This window comes from Andrena cerasifolii, chromosome 1, assembly GCF_050908995.1.
Source record: "Andrena cerasifolii isolate SP2316 chromosome 1, iyAndCera1_principal, whole genome shotgun sequence".
Classification (NCBI taxonomy): domain Eukaryota; kingdom Metazoa; phylum Arthropoda; class Insecta; order Hymenoptera; family Andrenidae; genus Andrena; species Andrena cerasifolii.
The window spans coordinates 29,079,084-29,099,920 of record NC_135118.1 but is presented as its reverse complement, the minus strand read 5'-3'; the positions used below and the strand labels follow the sequence as shown (position 1 = coordinate 29,099,920).

At 43.8% G+C, this 20,837-nt stretch overlaps 1 protein-coding gene across 4 annotated transcripts in view; it reads left to right on the top strand.

Moving 5' to 3' along the window:
- LOC143374237 (puratrophin-1) overlaps positions 1-20,837 on the top strand; it is a 464,976-nt gene that overhangs the window by 176,398 nt on the left and 267,741 nt on the right. The window lies entirely within an intron of this gene.

Sequence of the window (20,837 nt, the reverse complement as noted above, 5' to 3'; positions counted from 1 at the left end):
GAAATTGCCAGCTCCTTTGTTCCTGGGCCCCACGGAACTGTAAAGGACGAGGAGGGTTGGGAGGAGGGGCGAGCACGCGGCATCCTGTGTTCCGCAGGAGCGGCAGAGAATTATGTCCTTATTGTATGTTAATAGGATCCCCTCGCGCGGGCCCCTCTTAAAAATAGCTGCTGAACCCTCGCCGTCCGCTGCTTCCCCCTTTTGATCGGTATTTTCTAGTTTCTGGAACTCGTATTTTAGATAACGCCGGTCACGAGCCGGGAGCTTCTTTTGTAAAGCTTCTGCGAAACTCTTATTATGCGTCATTGTGAGCAGCCTGCGGGCGGAGCCGCTCGAATAAATAAGGACGCGCGACCGTTGTTCGAACGGGAGAGCGAGATGGTATCGTCCCATCAAAATTGTCCCATCTTCGTTTAGGAGCGCACGACAATAGAGCCAGAGGAATTTAATGAAGCCCGTCCCCGTTTCCGCGGCGAAATCTCCGCCAGGGTGCTATTTTCGGTCACTCTGGATAGCCACCTACAGGGGCCCAGATAGCCTCCTCCCTTGTTTACACTGCAAACGTTCTCCCTTTGACTCCTTCTCACCGCGTCTCGCGCTGACGGTTCAAAGGGTGTTTTCGCGACGCACCTTGCGCGAATTAAACAGCTGGCTTCGTTAAAACGCCCGATGCTTTTCTTTGCACCGACGGCGGCGGGGTGGCTTTTAGCAGCGGCGGAGGAGCACGTGACGCTTCTCGGACTGCCATTTGGATAGCGTTCCGCGTGCTGAGACAGCTAGCAGTTTCACTTGCCCTGCCAGGAGACAGCGCGAAATTAGCATGACCCCAGTATGGGATTAACAGTGCTATCGTGATAAAAAGTAGCGCAGGGAGGACAATGTAACATTAGGTGAAACGTCGAAACCCGTTCTCTGAAATGGCAATTCCGTTTCTAGGCGTGGAAACGGAATGCCTCGCTCGAAATTTGTTTTCACCGAGTGCCTACTCACTGCCAGTTTATTCATGCTAATTTACTCCTCGCGGACTTTTACTTTTACTTCATTTCAATTCTTCCGACTTTTCAACGGCTTTAATTGTTGCGCAATCGCTGGTCGCTTCCTGTGTTTTAACCTGCTGTTTCCTGAAGCACGTGGCATTGATTACTGGATTCACTGTGAATTAAACAGGGTGAAGAAAAGTGGGGATGAGCGAACAAGAGTGAAGAAGGAACTGCGTACGATGCTCCTAACAAAAGATAGATCTGTACAGAAGCTTCTCGCTTTCAATTCATTCTATGATAAGCTTTATTACCTCCCCCACTTAGGGAGGATAGTTGTGCCTTCAAGTTCTCCCCATCCATGGAACTTAAGGGGTCATTCCGGTCAGACGGGTTGAAGAAATCGATTTTTTAAAAACATTTTTCGAAAGTACATCTCCCCAAGAATGTACTGTTAAATTTTTATGGAAAAATTCTGATTATTTTAGCTGCCACAGAGGCATTTTGTAGGGAGCGCAGAGGATCGGCCTCTATAGATAAAAACTTTGAACGCGTTTTTCTCGAAACGTCATTTTTTCACATCGTGATGATAAAATCTCAAAATCTATCGAACCGATTGCTTTATAAATTTGACTGCTTACTCTGCACACCTATGACTCTCGCAGTGACTATAGCCAAGTATTTTCATTGAGTGTAACCTGCTTTTACAATCGAAAATACCAAGAGAAAATGCCGAAAATCATTATTCTAGCATTTTGCCCGCCACTTTGCTATTTCTGAAGATAAATCACTAATTATAGCCCGAGCGATAGCGACAGTCATACTGATCAAGAATCTGTTCGGAATTTTTGGATTCAGATAAGTCTAACAGCTGAAATGGCCGCCACGACCGAGGCATGAATTTTTAAACATGTCATCAAGACCGCTTTCAAAAGCATTTTAAAAGCAATAATGTTATTACTTTTATATTTTTTATTTACTGTAGAAGTGTAGTTTAATGAATAGAAAAAAGTTTTATTCCATTGATATAATTATTTTCGTCGCAATAAATTCCTGAAAATCGCTGAATTCATTGGCGCGCTAACCGAAATGACCCCTTAAATTCTTACATTACTCATCTCTGATTGCCGCGAGAAGAGAAGAGATGGAGCAGCGTTTGCTCAAACGCTGTGGTGGGGCTCAGGCCTCCACTGACCTCCAGTAGCCAATATCACTTGCGCTGACTATAGCACTACATCTCCTCCAAGTGCAAGTGCAACTGGCACCCTTTTCTAGCAAAGCAATCAATCGACTTATCAAGTCAAAGTCTCCAAACGCAAGTTCCCAGTTAAAACATTCGAAGACACCTCATCAAGAATGATACAGCCTCCGTCTCCCATTACCCAGCAGCTCCCTGCTCCCGTTCCCATCTCCAGTGACTGCCGGCGCCGAAATCCCCGCAACAAATCCCGAGGTTGACAGGGTAGGCGTGTCGAAAAGCTGGGCCCCGATTTCGGTGCTCGTTTACGAGCAGCTCGTAAACGCGATTGCCATGCTCCGAACCCTGGCTCCTCGTCTCGTTAACGCCGCTGCGAGTCGTCACGACGCGCCCAGCGACTCGTTTATTACGCGTTAAACAATATCCGCGTGGCAGGTTAACTGCGCGCCCTGCCCCTCTTTCGCGACTGCGAGGGGGCGCGCGCGAAACACGCCGGGGCCAGGCGAATTCCTCGAATAAGGAAAACACACACATGTTAACAAAATACTTTAAAAAATGTACAGAATGAATTAAAATTAAATAACATAATAAAATTATAAAAAAAATACACAAACCGAGAAAAAAATGAAATTTTAGTGTTTTCACACAATTGTCTCTGGCTTCGGTATTTATCCATAGATTTTCTTCAGTAGCAGCTTGTTTTCTTCGTAAAAGTGCAGACTCAACGTAAAAAATGAGAAACTAGGCCTATTGATCCGATTTCGATTTTTCCCAGATGATTAAATGAATTGTCGATCTCAACTTCGGTCGAGAAAAATGACTTTATTCACATATTTCCATCGATTTCACCCGAACTACCGAACCGATTTGAAAATTTGTTCAGATACATTTGTTGGTGATTCAATTATCTTTAATTTGATATAATTTTCGACCAAATCGGACATTCGCAACTCGAGATATTCGCAATTAAGTGGGACTACCTTTTTGACAGGCAGGTAGAAACGTTCACCTGTCGATATCTGGAAAACGTATCCGTAGAAAAATGTTTGGACCTTATTTTCGAAATCAGCGGGCCATTTTACATAAGAAAAAAAATAGTGGCATCTGCTGCGCAAAATGGCTGTAAACTAGTTTTATTTATCGACCTGTACAGCCTCGAAACTGGACGCGTAAGTTTGGCCTGCCGCGGCTAAATTGCGCAACGCCTGTGATTTTGCGCGAATTTCGTCGCGGGGAACTCGTTCCAGGAGTTACTTACTGGATTGCGTGACCTCTTTGGGTGTATAAACCGTTGCGTAAAGGGGAGAGTTTTTAGATGTTTTAGATTTTAGAGGATTGGAGCTGTTGCTCCTTGGGGGGTTAATGAAAGAAGCTCAGCGTTTCCACGGAGTTTTGGAAATACAGTGACGCGCATTAATATTCGAACACTTTTTAAAATCGCATAACTTTTTTAGAATTGGTCCAAACAACTTGAGTTTCTTTGAGAAGCTAGAAGGATTAGTTTGCTAACTGACGCGGTTCGTCGTTTTGAAAAAAAAAATGTATTTGGTTGGAATAGCGAAAAGAATAGTAAAGGTTGATTTTTAAACTTTTTTTTGTGAGCTTGTAATGAAAATTCAAAAAAACCGTTTGTAGATCGCAGTAAGTTGTATACGTGCCTAAAATTTCATCAAAATCGGTTAACGTTGCTCCGAGCTACAAACGTTTAAACATCGCAGAATAAGGTCGAGAATCGCGAAAATTCCCGAAATCAGCGATTCTCGACCTTATTCCGTCCTAGGTCCGTACGAGATTCGTAGGTGGGCGACCAATGGAAAACTTAGGATCCGTACGAGATACTGAGGTGGTCGTTGAGGGGTTAAGCTAGTTGAGAATAATCTTATAACTCCTAATATGACTTTAAAAACAATGAAGGAGCGCAATGCTTCATCCACGACCATACGAGGGTTAACTCCTCTGATTCTTACACAAAACACATCATTTAATAGTTGATGGAATTAGTGGATACTAATGCGAATGTCTGTAAGACGTGTAAACAGGCTTATAAGCCTTTCGGTTCACATGCGTTGCCGACAGACGCGTCTTCGATGTACCATCCTCAAGGCTGCAACTGCGGCAAGACTAACTTTAGCTTCCGTCAATTTCTCCCAACTATCACCCAACGTTATTTTCGACGTGGCTGTCTGCCAGGAATACGTAGGTACTCACCAGTCGCCCCATTCGCGTGATTGAATCGCGATGTCTGTATATGACGGATTTATTACGTGCATTGTTTGTAATAGGATTTTGTTTTCTGTTTCAGGTATGTACCTTCATGTGCCAGCCTACGTTCGAATGCATTTGGCTGAGCAACGCGTGAGTGAAGGAACCTTTTAATTTTAAGTTTTTAAGGATACCTTCCTTATTTCTACCTCATAGTACTTATTGTTAGTAATTTTCTTGGTCGAGAAGTTTATTTCGAGATTCGTATATTTATGAACACCGAAGCACCGTACCTGACTGTACCTGAAAGTTTACCCTAACTCTATAATTTATATTTGATAATAAACTAAGTTTACCTAAGTATGAAACAAGCTTGTTTCATACTTAGGTAAACTTAGCAGTAGGGTTTATCAAATATAAATTATAGAGTTAGGGTAAACTTTCAGGTACAAGCTTGTTTCATACTTAGGTAAACTTAGCAGTAGAGTTTATCAAATATAAATTATAGAGTTAGGGGAAACTTTCAGGTACAAGCTTGTTTCATACTTAGGTAAACTTAGCAGTAGGGTTTATCAAATATAAATTATAGAGTTAGGGTAAACTTTCAGGTACAAGCTTGTTTCATACTTAGGTAAACTTAGCAGTAGAATTTATCAAATATAAATTATAGAGTTAGGGTAAACTTTCAGGTACAGTCAAGAACAGTTAAAGTTGAAGTCTAAAAAACCTAATCATCGCTAGCTCTATGGTGTAACCTTTCAAAAAAGAATCACTAGGTACTCCTAGGTTTACCTATAACAAGTTAGATGTATTAGCGATAACTACTTTAATTGAAATTATGTTACCTGCGTTCTCATAATCGGTCAGAGAGGATGCGAAAACCCAGACCGGGCACCGCTGGCATTCTTTTCTGGGTACCCTGTCCGAGTGACTTTTTAAGAGGCAGCAACAAACTGGTGGTACCACTTGGGGCTTAATTCGCTCTGGCGCACTTAGGTAGTCGCTTTAACAGCCCTTAAGACAACGTCGCGTCGGTAACTCGTGTGAACGGCTATTACGACCGTTCAATTGAACAATTGCCGTCGATGGGATCTCTTTTAAACACCTTCGATCTCACACGCCTTCCTTCCCACGCGTAACACGCCGCGAACAAAGATTGGGAGTCAAGTTATTCCGTTACGCGAGGTCTTGTAATATTTCACGGCTGTATTACCTCTTCTGAGCACAGGGAAATTTTAGCTGTTAGTCAAAGTAGCTGTTCAGAGGAAAAATCGTTCAGTTTAATAAGTTTCCTTTCACGCGGGGAACAGGAGGGGACACAACTTGGAAACTTAGAATATTCAGTTGTTTAAAGATTTGTATTATGTGAAACTCTATTCCTCACTGGAATAATAATTAATTCTCCCAAAACTATAATATTTCGAAATTAAACAACCTAGAGCGGCATTTAAAGGCTGAACAGGTTAAGACCAGGAAAATGCGAAAACAGAGGGTTCTATCGTTTCGTCTATTATCTATTAACCTGTACGGGCAGGAATATTGAAACTTATATAAAAGCTGCGGGCCGATATCGGTAACTGTAAAAGCAGAAAACCGTAACCATGAAATAGCAGTATCTACTTAGGTATATCCCATATCATAAGTAACACTTGCAAGCTCCAACTCAAAAAATGGAACACTCTACATTCACAAAATTTTCTACGTCTACCAACAATTTTAATCTGAAAGTTATAGTACCTAAATAAGATACATACAGCGAGGTGGTAAAAGCTATGGGAGTCTCAAACTTTACAGCTTTCAGATTTCAGAACTAGAGGTTTGGCAATTTTGGGGGAGGGGTGAGCTTTCCAGACCTAATGTTTCAAAACTTCGAAGCTGTAAACTGTGGGACTCTCGCAGCTTTTACCTCGTCATAACCCTTCTAGGGTAAATCCGGGAGACGTGGTCGACCTAATATAAAATGGCTATTAAAATTAATATAGATATCACTTATTTTATCAGAACAAACTTATATGTTCAGAATTTTATGCTCATTCAGAAAAGCTAGTCGATATTTGCTTTAAGACAACAGTTACTGTAAATGGGGTTGAAAACTGAAGTCATAACATCTGACAACCTCCCCCGAGGTGCCGGGAGAAATGGTTCTCGTCGTTGGCACAGACCGCTCATATAATTATTCGTGGAGAAATAAGAAAGAAGAAAGCAAAATTATTTATGAGTGAATACAACTACAGATTCATTGATATTTAATTTGCTTACGCTAAACAAGTAAAGAACATATAAAAAAAAGAGTGAACTACCTACTGGCGATTAACAAGGCAAATGAATACGAAAGCGAATAAATAAACTAAATAAACAAAGATAATAATAAAATAAACTTACAAGGGAACATCCCGAACCGTGAATTTCGAAAAAAATCTGAAACTTTATGAATATGTAGAGAATTTCCTCATGATTACAACGCAATTTTTGTTTGCTGCCCAAATTCACTCTAAGGGGGTGTAAATCCGGTTATTTACCGATTTTCTGTTATAACTCGTGAACTTTAAAATAATTTTTTTACCAAATGCTAGATCTAATTCAAAGAAGTAACTTTTGCCTTGAAACTTTTTTTCTATCTCTTACAGTTCGCGAGTTATAACACAAAATCGGAAAATAGGCGAATTTTCAAGGGTTAATTTCACCTCCTTTGAGTGAATTTGGGCAGCAAACAAAAATTGCGTTGTAATCAGGAGGAAATCCCCTACATGTTCACAAAGTTTCAGAATTTTTTTAATTATCGAGTTCGGGATCATCCCTTGTTAGAAGTATATTTTAAATACGATTCTGTACATCGCGGTTTGACAAGATTGGTTAAATGTAACCTGAATTTACCTGTTATAGTCTAGAAATCCAGAAAATCACAGAAGGAATCGAAATGACGCTGTTCATTCCACTGTTTCGCTTCTAGAGAAGTAATTGGTCTGCACCTTAACGAGTTTTTAACTTTGTACGTATATAATCAGAAATATATAACGACTCGACCAACTCTCCGGCCCGACCGCGTCTCTCGGATTTACCCTAGGTACACAAAGAACCTATCCCACTCGTAGTCTCCAACGATAACCGCGACAGTCCTCGCAGCAGGCTCACTAGGGTCAACCACCAGCGTTCCAAAATCAAGCAATTCACAGTGCACGACACACTGTCCACTCCACATTGCCATCACGAGCGTAATCTCAGAATTAATTCGCCAAGCTGGTGGACTATAAAATCGTCCACTGACTCGGGCCCCATCCAAGGAAGCAGTAGATCCATCCAGCGTTACTTACCCACGGGGTCACGTAGGCACCTCACGAATCTACGTAGCGGTGTAACTCGAATGAAAATCGTTCGCTCATGTTTTATTCTAAGGACGGATGGGGCGGTCCGCTTTGAAATCAATTGCTGAAGTCGCGTTACATACTCGAGAGACAGGGGGATGCTCCTCTCTCTCTCTCTCTCCCCTGCCCCCTTCATCTGCGCGAAGCGTAATGAATAGGAGAGAGCGAGTACCACGAGGCGAACAACAGAAGGACGAGGAGTGGACCGCCACGATGAGGGACATGCTGCCCTCCTCATCGTCCGCGGCAAATGAATTCAGTCATGAATATGTATCGGCCCCTTTCATAACTGAATTCATGCGGTACTGGGTCGGGATGTATGGGCGCCCATGACGAACGGAAGTCTGCAACGAATTCCTCTTCCTCGCCCAGGCTGGAACCTTTGGTGGCTGTTTAGAAGGAATTCCAGGGTTGGGTACTTGTTTGCAATTGGTCCAGAGAATTATGTCTTTGGTAGTTTTGATGGTGGAATCGTTTCAGTAGGATATTCTATGTCGCTGTGGCTTTCGTCAAAGGGGGTAACGTTCACCACAAAACTAGGTTTTAAAATAAATTCCTCTAGCTTCTATTGTAGGACAGGTGTTATTTACCCCCGGGGTAAAATGATTCCTGGCTGTTCTGCGGCTATTAGTGCTGCTGTTTCTTAATATCGGTGTACAAAGGCCAGCCTGTACGTCGTCACACGAAGTGCCATGTAAATAGCAGGGTTGTGTGTGTTATAAACAAGAAAAAGTCAAAATTACTGCCTTTTATATAAGGTAAGGTTATTTTCGATGGTGTGTAACTTTTGTTATAAACGGCTTAGTGTGATAGCTGTTTTTTTCTCGCGAATTTAATGACAATTCAACAATAATTTAATGTGTATTTCGAATGTAATCATTTCACGTTATATTCGACCACTGAATGTGAGTTGGATGTTTGGGGTCATATCATCCCTCTCTAGTGGGGTAAAATGATCCCCTGCGTCCCAGGGGGTGCGCGATAAAATTTGAGCCTGTGAAGCTGACCTCATTTTCTTATGTTTGTTAGTTGATTTTAAGCATTTCTATTCATTGATTATGTACCAAAAATCATCTAAGATTGATTTTTTTTTAAATTGTTTTAATTTATTATGTTCGCATATTTTGTGCTTGAGTTTATTTTCTCTTTTTATTTAAATAAACCAATGCTTTTTAATGATCGTTTTATTTACTATCAGTAGGCATAAAATGATCCAAAGAGTCATTTTTCTAGGGATCATTTTATACGCATAGGTGTATAAAATGATCCTTTGGTATACCTTCACAAAAATGCGAATAAAAAATATAATTGATCAGGTAGCTGAATTTGATTTAAGCCAATAATAAGGTAGACAATCTAACTTACAAAAACTACTTTACTTTTATTTAAATAATGTAAATTTGTATTTTTTACATGAATTACATCTTAAGGGGGTCGTTTTAGACACCTTCCCCCAATACCGTTTATGCAAAGAGGAATTTATTTTAATATCTAGTTTTGTGGTTAAAGTTACGCTATTTAACGGTATCCCACTATGCCTCGGAAAATTCCATTCCACCTGAAAAGAAGCTTTCCTGGATGGGTCGTACCTGCAGATATCGAAACCTGAATTGAAGTGAACTCAATTACACCCATAATGACTTGTTTCTCAGTTTCGATCGCCCCAAAGGTTTACCAGTTCTCCATCATCCTCAGAGGTCTACACAGGCTCATCGAAGCCTAGCTCAATTCCCAAGGATGCACCCTATTTGAACAAAAATATCACCTCCAATCCCCCTACAAACTCCCAAACACGTGCAGATCACTCGTAGCACCCTCTCAGCCTCCAAATCCCCTCATCCATTTAACCTCTACCCCCGACCCATTTAAAACCTCGATTTTTCAACTTCAGTCACTTGCCACCTACCCATATCTCACCCCTAATGGAAAGAAACTCCCCAGCCCCGTTCTCCAGAAGTCCAAACGTCCACCCCAACCCTCAACAACCCCATCATTCCCAACAACCCGCTCAAAGCTGAAAGGGTGCCCGGTCCAGGTGCCTCCTGGAGGTTCGTCCTCGTGATCCTCAGCGCTCGAGAGCAGCACGAGGCTCCCCCGGGGCCCAGAGCTGGCGGGCTCGGCAGAGACGGGGTCGCTCGGGGTCGCGGATGTCGTGTCTCTGTTTTGCAACGCGTAATTACCAACAACGGGGCAGCAGGCACGCCGGCCGAGCTCACGGCTGCCAGTCGAGCGCGGCATTAGACGTATTTTTTATGCGAGCGCGTAACGAACGGCGTTTTGCATATTCCACGGCGACCGCGCCGGGCCCCGCCGAGAGAGCCGTTTTCTCGAGCGTGTTGCGCGCCCTTCTATGTGCCGCCGGTGTTCCGTCACGCGCGACGACCTGGAAAGTGATAGTCCACCGCCTCGGAGAGATGCCGATTGTCCTTTACGATCGCGAGAATTTATGCCCCTCCGCTTTGGAAATGATCGAGCGCAACAGGGGCCCCCCAACGTCTGGCGCGAGCTTTGCCTCGGCTTCGGCCTTATTTGGAGTAGCCGGCCCGGCCGCGGTTACTCAATACGTGTCGTTCCGTTCGTTCCTCGGTTCATTCAATTAACGTGCGCCTGAAAGAATCGCGACCGATCGGGATCGCTGGACTGGTATTCGAACCCGGATCCGACGATTGAACTGTCTCTAGGGCACGGACAGGTCCCTCCTCCGCGCGGGGGCATTGGTCCCGGCGATGCTCGCGCGAGTAATGGGGATTATGCACGGACGTCATGGTTCCCAGAGCGGGCGGATGATTAATACGACGCTCGACGCATTAGTTTGCGTAATGGGCTACCGATGCAAGATTCGGCGGCGAGGTACGGCGAACGGCGACGCCGTGGATCGGCGAGTTGGGTAACGTGGAAGCGGCTTTGCGCAAGCCGGCCGTAATAGAAAACTTGCCGTGGAGTTTGACGATTTTGTGGACGGAGTGGAGGCTCTACCGAGCGATCTGTAATTATGATCGTATTATAGGATATGTATCTCGTTGTAGGCAGCAGAACGATCCGAACTCTTCTGTTGCGCCCTTTGCAACAGTCATCTCCTAATGATACGTTCTAATAGAGATTAATGATGCTAACGATTCTGGTTCCGTAACATTTGTCCGACGAGTTGGCACGAAGCGAGCCCGAAGTGATTTCAGCGAGACGTTTTTAGAAATCCAAGCTGCTCAGCCACTCTGGACTATGTGCCTGTTCCAGTTGTGCGAGTAAAGGAAGCCGCTCTAATTCACAGAAATTTGATTCCTGGAATCAGGGACAGGATTTATACGGTAGCTTCCGACCTGGCAGCTATGGCGGACGGTATATTAATTTCTATTTTCGCTATTGTCTACATGTATAAGCAGAGAAAGTCGCAGAACTAGGCGCGACAGGAAGAACGCGTCTTCCACGCGCGGGGTCGCAATTAAAAAAAAAAGAGGGAATAGGAAAGCTGAGTTAATTGCGAACAAGTTTGTTTGGAACTTAAAATCCTCTAATTGGCCGGGACGTAATCGAGCGGGGATAGAAGGTGGAGTGACTTGGAGCAGGAACGATAAGTGAAGTTGAACCATTCGATAGGAAGATGCCCAGCGATACCGCTTGGCGAAGTTACGTCGCGTCGCCGATGTAACCGGATGCATTCTCACGGGTATCCCTCCTGTGTCAGATAAATGTCGTGCCATTGGGACGTAGATAGATGATAATGCTCGTCGGATCCCCGCTCGCCGTGTATACTCCTGGAAAGACAACAGGATTGGAACAGGAATCTCTGGCATTACGTTAACGTGTTTATTACAACCTGGATATCAAGCGTCCGTCGTCGTGTCTGCTTAGCGGGCTTCACTCTTGTTTGCTTCGCGATTCCACGAATCATCGGGACGAGTTTCACGGAGAGCCAGTTTAAAATCGAATAGAAAGCTCGTTAAGCGCTTCCCTAGCAATACTGCGAGCAATTTATGCGGTTAGATCCTGGCGCCACTTCGTGGTAAACTAGTGGCATCTACTACAAAGTTCTTCTCGACTTCAGTGATTTTAGGAAGAGAAGCTCATCTGTACGAGATGGTGACAGGTGTGAGATAGGACCACAGTGTTGGTAGTTTCTGCTTGACTTCTGAATTTACTACGCAAATTAGTCATTGCTATTTTGTTCTTCTCAAAATTATGCACACGTACATAGATTGGTGAAAGTAATGAGACTTTGAAGAACGCAGTCAGAGTACGTAGGGTAAAGTGTACAATAATTGGCACCCTAAGCGGAAATCTCAAATGGAATGTCTATATTTTGTGGTGAAGTTTTTATATGGTCTTAATTCTCAGTTATTATCGATGTTTATGGATTTATTATTAAAGTGAAACATCTTGAGCACCTATTAAGTCTTTTATTTTAAAAATATTCAATGAGAAACAAAGAATTTGAGGCTACATAGACAAGAATAGTTAAAAACGAAGTTTAAACAGACTATTTCATTCACTGTCAAATACCTACAACACTTAGTAAATCTGTATTTCAACCGAATACTTAGTTATAAAGCGACAAAGTATACTTACTCCTTACCAAAGTTTTAAGAAAACGCTTAAAACTCAGCCCTGCGTCCCACCGCTACCTTTAAGACATTTCTATGGTGTTGTCAGATGTAAAATGTAGTTCAGCTACTGGAATTTGCAGTGTTCTAGTGAAAGAAAAATAAGAAATTCTAAAAACGTATTTTCTAAGCTCGCAGTCCTTAATATTTGGCTTTTTAATCAGGAGTGCCAGCATTAGTGCGGTTCACCCTACATTGAGAGAGGTAATTGTGAATTACTTTCTGACAAAACACTGAACTAATTAAACGAACTGATTTAAATAAAAATTTGTACAACGTGAGAAACAGAAGTAATACAGTTTTATAAACAATTGAAGTAAAAAAATAAATGTAACCAAAGAACCGGGGAAGCTACATGTAGCAAGCTACTTTGGTAGCGAACACTGGGGCCCCCAAGAATCCCAGTCATTCAAGCTTCCCTACAGGTAGGGATGAGCCGATACCGTAAAGGTGTCGATACTTTTACTCATAACTTGTATCGAATGAAAGTATTGATATCTACTCAGTATCGATACCTACTTGTATCGAACGAAAATTAATACAGATTGTTTTTTTATGTATATATTTTATCAAAGAAAGACGTATTTTATTTTACTATTATTTAACGGGGACTAGCCTTTAGTTACAACGAAGTATATAAGTAAGTACGAACCAGTCTATAATAATTAATCTATATAACGGAAGAGAAAAAAAATATACAGTCGTTTCGCGACGTGGAAACAAGAGAAGCATAACACATAATACAATAAATGCATAAATGATAAATTGATATATACAAATGTGTTATGTTTAACAAACTTAAACAATGCAGAGAAGAGAGAGGAAAAATAGTATTTTAGTAACAAACATTTATTTGACATATAAATCGATCAAAAAATAAATCTTTTGATACGAGCACCTTTTTCCGACACCAAGTACATATTGCAACCGTAGGTATCGATACTAAAATTACTCGGTATCGAAACAAAAGTATCGAGTATTTACTCGTATTTACTTGGAGCGGTTCATCCCTTCCTACAGGTATGAGCCTACACGCACGCTACTACAGCCTTCCCCATCAGTTGTACGAATGTGCGCCCGCGGTATCCTGACACTTCTGTGTCTAGAAGTGTATACAACATTCAAAAAAAATTCTGAAAGATTGGGAATTACCTAGAGCAGTCCGCGACACTGAATTCGGCCTAGAGCCGCGGGAGTTGCAGGTAGAGCTAGACTGAAGACACTGCAACTAGCTCTACCTAGAAACAAAAGACACTTGATCTAGACACAAAAGTATCGTCGTGTAGACGTACAATTAGCTTCAAGCTCTCCTTCCAACCAAGTGGCTCTGGAAAACACCACAGATGCTCGTGAGTGACGCAAATGACCGCTTGATTTCAATTTCCCCTAGATATATCTTTCCCTGCTCCCTCTTGCCAGGAGCTCGCTTCGCAGCCAACTCCTCAGCTTCCCATCTCAGCCTAATGAATCCTCACCGCTCAGCAACGCGACCAACACGACGGCTACTAATCTCTCCACCTGTCCGTGCTCCGGTATTCCGCGGTTCGGTAGAAAACTCAAAACGACCAGCGTCGCTGAGCTCCTCGATCAAACACCCCGGCGAAGGTGTTGCTCCATTACTCACCGTCGAATCGCCGCGAATGGCAGGCAATTCTCATTTTTCCCCCCGCAGCGATGTTGCAAGTATAATGCACCGGCTGAATAAGTTCCTAGGCGATCGGGGAACGTGGGTGTGCCTGGCGCGGATCGAGCCGAGTCGTGGAACACTCGAACTTGTCCGCTACGTGATTCCAGTTAAGCGAGCGCCGATCTTAAGTACGTGTTCACGCCGCGGCGTTGCGCGTCCGTCACGAGCGCGGGCAGAAGGAGCCGAGTGGTCAGCGGCTGTGTCATCTGGAAGATCGGCGACGAAACTGCGGGAATCGGGATTGCTCACGTTCCCGTTGGAAAATCGATCCACGAAATTATCCGGCGAACGAAGCCACTGATTTCACCGATTCGAGGACTGTGTGAAATCGCTGGCAGTGTCGTCGCTTCCACTTGCCCGCGCGATGCCTAGACAAAAGAGAGAAATCCTTGTGGCCACGGGTCGTAGGAGGGCCCGGCGTGTGTTCCAGCGACGGCGAAAAGTCGCGCGTTGCTCGCTCGATCCTCCGTGATCCGTCGCGTACCCAATAATTACGATGATTGGCAGTAGCCGGGCCGATGCTGAGTGTGTCGAGGCATTTAAATATCACAGGGTTAGGATTAAAACTGTTCCTCGCGTGCTCGTGGGAATGTGGCAGTTTCGTTGGGCGGCTGAGATGATTTGCGAGGAATTTCGGTGTGTGTTAATGCGCGGTTAATGCCGGAAAGGCTTGAAAAGGTACGCGGGGGTGGTTGCTAGGCTACTGGGACGTTTTTGTAGCTTTCGTTGCGTTGCCTTCGAAGCTGCGAACGCTGGCAGAAAGAAGCGGGTTGCATGAAGCGCGGCGAATCATAGGGCGGTTGGTGTGAACGCGGCTTAAGGTAGATTCTTCGAGTCCCACTGGGGTCTCAGACCGTGACCGGTCGACACGAGGCCCGTCACACGATCGCACGGTTCCCGATCTGCCGATCCTCGTGGCCGATTCTACCTCCTTTCCTCGCCGTCTAAACTGTCCTTGGATTTCGCGCATACAGGGTGTCCCCGCGAAATCGTACCTCAGGGTTGGTGGAGAGTCTCCATTCGAGCGTTTATTATTCTGTTCCTTCGAGAAGGTAGAATAGATTACAAGTTGGATTTCTGTGTAAAAAGTGTGCTCCAGTGCGAAGGAAATTTCGAGTTCCAAGGGATCACGAGAGCCAAAAATGAGTGGAACACGAAGAAGTAGCAAAGTCGAGATAGCGATCTTTTGGAGTAATCATAGCTCGTATATAATTCTTCTAACAGAAGTTTAGCAAATAGTCACTCGATAACCAGTGGCGGATCTAACGGATGGCCGCTGTGCAGTCCCCCAGGGTCCCATCTTCCAAAAAACCTACTATTTTACCCAACTACTATATTTTCTTTTCATTCCCACAATTTGCATACCACACGCGCGTAAATTTATTTGTAATTCTGTTATGAATACAGGGTGTCCCAGAACGTTTGCCACCTGGTCCTTTTTCCTTAGATCCGCCACTGTTATTATCAATCAAATATTTCTATAAATTACAACGACAACACTCCAGAATTCTCTTCGCTAGACCCACACACGCATCTTGCACCTTCAAATCGAGAATATTCGCGACTCTAGAATATTCCAAGTGTATCTCCCAAAGAATCAAGCGCAATCTCCAGACATCTTCTGCCAGTTGTCTGACAGTCGCTCCGCAATTAGCTGTTTCGTTACCGAGGCTCGCCCCATAGATTCGGAGGACACGTTGTATAGAGCGAGGCAGGAGGCCGTGGAACTATTATGGGATCGTGACGGCGATACCGGAGTCGGGCTGGATCGTTCTCTCGACGTCTCCGCGTTGTCGTTGGCGTCGATAGTCGTCTTCGTCGTGTCACCATTCCATGGCTCTGCTGCACTAGTTTCCCTGACCGAATTCGAGGCACCCGAGCCGGCTGCACGAGCTGCTCGTGAGAACCGCGGGGAAACGGAGACACGCCGCGGGATACGATCAGCCCGGCGAACATTTTCGTAGATCGTTAGGGGCCAATCGTGGGTTTGGCCTGTGTCTGGTAGGCTCTAATTAGGCGCAGACAATGCTCTATTTCGAGGCGGATCGTGGAGGAAGTTTCTTGTGGGCTGGCCGAGTCTAATGAATCGCCTGTGTTTCGGGGAGGATTCAGATGTTCCGCGCATTCTGATGCTGCGCTAAATAATGGGCCTTTTGGGTGATTATGGGAATAGTTTCTTTGGGTTATAATCAGGTTGGGCTAGTTTATTTCGTAGGAAAGGAGGAACAAATTGAAAGAAAGAAGGGTTGGGTCAGGCCCCGGGTTAGGTGGTGATACGTGGTGAAAGTGAACCTCTAGTTACTCCTCAGAGCTCCTTTAGGGGGATATTCCCTTGAAACATTGATTTTTTTTTAATATACATATATTTTTTATTGGTAGGAAGGTTCTTGAGTATTCTGATTAAATATTTTTTAGGAATTCGATATATTAATGAAGTTTTACAGGTTTCAAGTTAAACGTGCGCGTAGCTGATTGACTTGAGAGATTAACTTCAAACGCGTTTTTCTCGAAACAGTGTTCTCAAAATCGGTGGGACCTGTATCTCCAAAAGTTATTATCCGATTCGACTGAAACCTTCTTTATTTTAAAGAATATACTTCTAGCTAGGGGAGAAACCAGAAAAAAATACAAAAATTGAAAATTTATAAGTTTTAAAGGCGTTGAAAGGACGAAAAATATAGTGAAAAAGTGATTTCAAACTTCAAGTGTCGTTATTTTCTAAGAAATGTCATTTTTGTATTTTTTCTGGCTTCCCCATAGCCAGAAGTATATTCTTCAAAATAAAAAAAGTTTCAGTTGAATCGTATAATAACTTTTGAAGATACAGGTCTCACGAATTTGGATGAATTTTTTGACGCCTCGACTTCAATGACTCACCAGTGCGGTCTGCAATGATTAATTATAAAACAAAAAATGTATTTCTCCAATCTAAAACATCCTTAAAACAATGCAGAAAGTTCCATTAAATTATATATTGTAGTTTTCCCTTAATTAATTCCTAAAGATCACCTATTTTTTGGGGCTCTAGACCGGAACCTCCCCTTAAATTCTTAACAGATTTGAAGAGTTTTACCATAGTCAGAAACTCCCACATTCTCCAACCACCGTATTCAAACACAAATATCAACAATATCCCACGGAATCTATGCCAACCATCTTCCCGAAACAACGCCATGAGCTATTAGACTCGAAACAGCAGCATCCCACGTAAGCGTCTCGGAAGTCAGAACAGACTCCTTGGTCCGGCCGCGGAGCTGCCTACGGTGGCTCGCCCCTCTCGCGTTCCGTTTCCGCGTAAAGTATTTCACGAAGATTCGAATCTGGCCTTCCTGTTCTCCCCAACCGCGGCCGCGGGGGTGGCCACAATCGCCACTTTTCCACTTGCATAGCAGGGGCCCCGGCCCCGTCCGCGCTCCTTTTCCCTTTTGTTTCCCCACGGCGTGTCCTCCCCTCATAAGGCATTCATATATTCGAAGGATCTCGGCGTTGCACGGGTTCCTGGAAGACTAGCATTAGAAACCGGACGGGGAACCGGAGACCGGCTCTCCTTCCTTTCCGATTTGCTCTGCCGGGGCCTGTGTTTATCTCACCTGGGATCCCACGGTGGTGGCTTTCGTCCTTTGACCCCCTTCTCTCTCCTGGCTGGCGAATCGTCCACGGCGGAGCCGCATCGCACGATCGAGGCTAGAACGCCCCGTGTACCACTCGGCAGATTTATCGCGTTTTGATCGTCGCCCCGTCCCCATTGATATACCGTCCGCGGCGCTTTTTTTCCCCCCCCTCTCTCTCTCTCTCTCTTCCTTTTTTATCGACGACCGTGGACACGTCCGGTGAAACTGAGAGCGCTCGGGAAGAAATCGAAAGCGAGTGGAGCGCGTACCCTGCGCTACTGCCCAGCTGAATTCCCTTGCTGCAGTATTCTTGGGGGGAGGCGCTATCGTTAGATGGGTGTGAGTGTTTTCGAATCGAGGGAAAAGGTGAACGTAAGGATATAGGAATTTTAAAAGAAGGAGCGATCAATGGTAACTTTTGCATCGTTTAGTTTCCCCAACGCGCCAGAAGGAAGCGTGTCTGACTATATGGATTATACTACTTAATGGTAAGACGGCAAGAGAACACATTTTTTTAATAGAAATTTTATGGCGAGCAAGCAGAATTTAATTCTTAAAATTGATGGATTACTGTACTGTACCTAGTTTGTCATTTTATCGGGCAGCGAATGAGTTAGTAACGGGAAGAATATTTAACGCAGAACGAGCCCTCGGTTCTCACACTGGGTCAAATTGAGCTTGCAATTTTTTAAGCAAAAAACTTTTTGTCGGAACTCTTATTGCTTCAAACTTTTTTTTAAGCATGGTGACACTTTAAATGTCAACTTTCAACGATGGGCATATATTCTACAATGTTCAAACTTTATTTACGAATTTTTGAGACTTAACTTAGCAAATAGTTTTTAAATAACAACTAATTGAATATTGGCAGGGTCAATTTGACCCAGTGTGACAACGACGTTCGAAAAAGTAGCTGTGACAACCGAGGGTTAAGGTGCTAATCCACGATGAGAGTTTACGTGAAACTCAGTAATAAAGGTGCAAATCCACGACGAAACAAAAATTTCGTGTCTCGCGTGAGAGGTTTAATCACACGAAACAATTACTTCATTATTTTATTATTTTTTAATTATTTTGTCATTGATTTCATGAAATTAAACTCTCGTGAGACAAATTTCGTGATATACCTGTTTTTGTATCGTGTAAAATCTCATCGTAGATTCGCACCTTATATCATGAAACTTATGAGAGTCTAGTTTCATGAAACTAATGACAAAATAATTAAAAGATAATAAAATAATGAAGTAATTGTCCCATGGGATTAATGTCTCGCGTGAAGCACGATATTTTTGCCTCCTCGTGGATTTACACCCTTAGAGGGTTGATAATGAGCAGCTGGTGAAAATGTAAAGCATAAACTTATCCTCTCAATCATGTTCATCAGTTTCTTCGAATGTTTAAAGGTGCTGATTTCAAACCCTGTTCGGAACTTAAGCAGCTTAACTTTGCTCCTTCCATGACGATGGTTTCGATAACTTTAGATACAGACTTGACAGTTTTACGCCGGTGCGCATTCCTCGCGACGCAATATATCAGTGGCGCGACATTCGAATAACATTCTTTTCGTCGAAACGGCCGATTCGGTTTGCGTAATTACTTTCCGCGAGCGATCCGCCTGGTTCTTTTGAATAAATCAGGGTACACGTTACACGTGAACGTACAAAAGACCGAACGCCATATATTACCCGTGTGTGTATGGCTTCCCTGACAACCAGGATACACTACTGTGTCTTTGTCGAGCGCGAAAGAGCGCGTCCCAGTGTATAATTCATCGTGTCGCGTTTATCGTTTCCGCGACGTTTTATTGAATAACGAACGAGCCGCGCGAGTGTTTGTCTCGCGCGGGACCTCTGTTATTTCTCCAAACTCGACGATTTTTTGTCCCAATTCGCGCTCCACGTTGTTTAAAATTCTGTGGAATTATGGCAGGCAGAGGACTGCGAACGAAAACTACTTGGCCAACTAAGTCTCTTCGGCTGGGTGAATCAGTGGGTTTCTGGTGGATGTAGGAGTTATGGGGACTATTAAATTTTTGTAAAAAGAATTTAGTAGTGGTGTAGGCGGCTCAATGGGTTGATTCACTGTCAGTGTTCCGGGAAATGAAGGATTTAAATTCAATTCTGCTTCTCCTTCTCCCTACGCTATAAAATATTTTAAATATTAACAAGAATAAAGTGGAAGCCTAAACTTTCAATTACGAGAGAGATTCGTTACACTAATATACTAATACCAAACGTTTACAAATTTAAAATCCAAGTGCCTAATAACAGGGGAAAATCCTCAGGTCGGAAATTAAAAAAATTATGAAGCTTTAGGGATTTGGAGCGGATGTATGGATACCTATCTATTACACAATTCTGTTTTGCTGCCCAAATTCACTCGAAGGGGGTGAAATTGTCCCCTGAATATAACTCGCTTCTCATAACTCGCGTACCAGTTTTTACGAAATGATAGCCCTAATTAAAAGAACTAACTTTTGTCTGAAAACTATTTTTCTATCTCTTACAGTTCGCGAGTTATAAAAAAGAAATCAGAAAACAGCCGGATTTTCAGGGGTTAATTTCACCCACTTACAGTGAATTTGGGCAGCAGAAAAATTGCGTTATAAAAACCTATATCCTCTACCTGTCCCCAGTTTCATAATTTTCTAAATTTCCGAGATCTTCCCTCGTAAGCAACGCTACCTTCGACTTTCCATCAAAGATTGATCTACCCTCGCAGTACTTCGCTACGTGTCCATAAAAAATGACGTCTCAATACTTGAATACGACCGCGTGCGCTCGAAGTGCTAGAAATCGAGGGTGACTGTACCAGAGAAAGCTTAATTATCGGGCGAATCGCGCGGCGGGCCCTCTCGCGACCGTGGCGCGAAATTTAAACTGGAAAGGCCGAGTTTAATGGGGCAATAAGAGCGATGGAGGAAAGATTGGATGAGAGGCAGGGGCCCCTCGTCACGGAAAGTGTGGAGTTCCGTTCGGCGCGAGCACGCCGCTGTCTGCTCGTCGAGAGAGCAGGATCGAGGCGCGATCCGGAGTGTTTAATGTCACCGCGGCACCTGGACTCGCGCTCCGATCGGCCAATAAAGATGCGATAGGAGAATCTCGGAGAAAGCGGCCTGTCTCGGGGACTAGCGTGCCTCTGCAGGGGGCCCCGACGAATATCGACAAGAAGATGGAGGAAGCGGCCAGCCAATGGCTCGCTG